Here is a 2,251-nt window from a genome sequence, read left to right on the forward strand (position 1 = left end):
CTTAAGTAAGAAAGTGAAATAATCTGATTAAAAATAATGTTCACTCTGGTTACTGTGCAGAAAATTGCCAGAAGTGAAGCAATAGTGGAATCTCGGAGAGGCAATAGGAGGCTCCTAGAAGAACCTAAAAGTTGTGAAGGTGGCTATGTGGTAAGACATGGTAGATTGGGGTATCTTTAAAGGTGGAACTCTTAAGACTTACTGATGGATTAGATGTAGGGTGCAAAGGCAAGAGAATAAGGTTTTGAACGTGAGCCAAATAAATGGAAAAGGGTACTATTTTATTGTCCATAAACCTAGGCTAGGCTGGGCGTGGTGGCTCACACCTCTAATCCTAGCATTTTGAGAGGCCAAGAGGGGAGGATTGCCTGAGCTCAGGAGTTCAGTACCAACCTGGGCAACACAGTGAAACCCTGTCTCTACTAAAAAAAAAAAAAAAAAAAAAAAAAAATTAGCCAGATATGTCAGCGTGTGCCTGTAGTCCCAGCTACTTGGGAGGCTGAGGCAGGATAATTGCCTGAACCCGGGAGGTGGAGGTTGCAGTGAGCCGAGATCGTGCCACTGCACTCCAGCCTGGGCGACAGACATAAATCTGTCTCAAAATAAAGAAATAAATAAAGCTTCTTCTCCGAGAAAACACCAAATGTCGGATGGCGCCGGTGCAGCAGGGGGGCCTGGAGGCCCTGGTGGCCCTTGGATGGGGAACAGCGGTGGCTTCCGCGGAGGTTTCGGCAGTGGCATCCCGGGCCGGGATCGCGGCAGTGGACTGGGCCGGGGCCCAGGCCGAGGAGTTCGCAGAGGCAAGGCTGAGGATAAGGAGTGGATGCCCATCACCAAGCTGGGCCGCTTGGTCAAGGACATGAAGATCAAGTCCCTGGAGGAAATCTACCTCTTCTCTCTGCCCATTAAGGAATCTGAGATCATTGACTTTTTCTTGGGGGCCTGTCTCAAAGACGAGGTTTTGAAGATTATGCCGGTGCAGAAGCAGACCCGTGCTGGCCAGCGCACCAGGTTCAAGGCGTTTGTTGCTATCGGGGACTACAATGGCCCGTCGGGTGTTAAGTGCTCCAAGGAGGTGGCCACCGCCATCCTTGGGGCTATCATCCTGGCCAAATTCTCCATTGTCCCGGTGCACAGAGGCTATTGGGGGAACAAGATCGGCAAGCCCCACACCCTTCCTTGCAAGGTGACAGGCAGCTGTGGCTCTGTGCTGGTGCACCTCATCCCTGCACCCAAGGGCACTGGCATCGTCTCAGCGCTTGTGCCCAAGAAGCTGCTCATGATGGCTGGTATTGATAACCGCTACACCTCAGCCCGGGGCTGCACTTCCACCCTGGGCAACTTCGCCAAGGCCACCTTTGATGCCATCTCTAAGACCTACAGCTACCTGACCCCTGACCTCTGGAAGGAGACTGTGTTTACCAAGTCTCCCTATCAGGAATTCACTGACCACCTTGTCAAGACCCACACCAGAGTCTCCGTGCAGCAGACCCAGGCTCCAGCCCTGGCTACAACATAGGGTTTTTATACAAGAAAAATAAAGTGAATTAAGCCTGTTACAAAAAAAGAAAAGAAAAGAAATAAATAAATAAACCTAGGCTAAAAATTTAATTGACTTAAATTATTAAAATATACAAAATATAACATTTTTTACTTATTACTATTAATTTAAAAACCAAGTAGGTGTGTACAATGTGTAGTCAATTAATTATTCTGCATTGCCATTAAAAGTCTATCAATAGAACTTCATGATTAAAAGATGACTTGAGCTGTATAAAACTACCATTTTTTAAATAATACCTCGTTGATGATACAGTTAGGGCAGATTCCTGGGAAGATGGGTAATAGAACTTACTTAGATGACATTATCAACTCCATTTATATCCTCTACTGACTTTATACTACCCTTTCTGGGACTCTTACATAACCAGCTATGCTTTAAACAGTATCTTGCTAACCTTGTGTTATTCTTTCTCTGATTCAACCTAAGAAAGGGCAGCTTTCTATTGCATCTCAGTATTTCCTACCTGACACTGAGCATGACCAAAAATTCAAACAAAATTAGAGGCATTGCAGTGTCCTCTCTCCCTCCCTGTATTCTTAGCTAGATCTTTTCTTCAAAGAACTAAAATAAAAAGGTGACATATCTCTGATGTTAAATAACAAATTCAGCTAAGTTCTGAATCCCTAAATTGGTTAATTTTCGTTTCTGTCCTCCAGTTTTACTTTTCAGTGAAAGAAAGACGACACA

General features: G+C 45.3%; 1 pseudogene; it reads left to right on the plus strand.

Moving 5' to 3' along the window:
• Window positions 1-643: 643 nt before the first annotated feature.
• On the plus strand, window positions 644-1,566 carry LOC102127517 (small ribosomal subunit protein uS5 pseudogene; annotated as a pseudogene).
• Window positions 1,567-2,251: the final 685 nt, after the last annotated feature.

Source organism: Macaca fascicularis, chromosome 5 (assembly GCF_037993035.2).
Source record: "Macaca fascicularis isolate 582-1 chromosome 5, T2T-MFA8v1.1".
NCBI classification, from domain to species: Eukaryota; Metazoa; Chordata; class Mammalia; order Primates; family Cercopithecidae; genus Macaca; species Macaca fascicularis.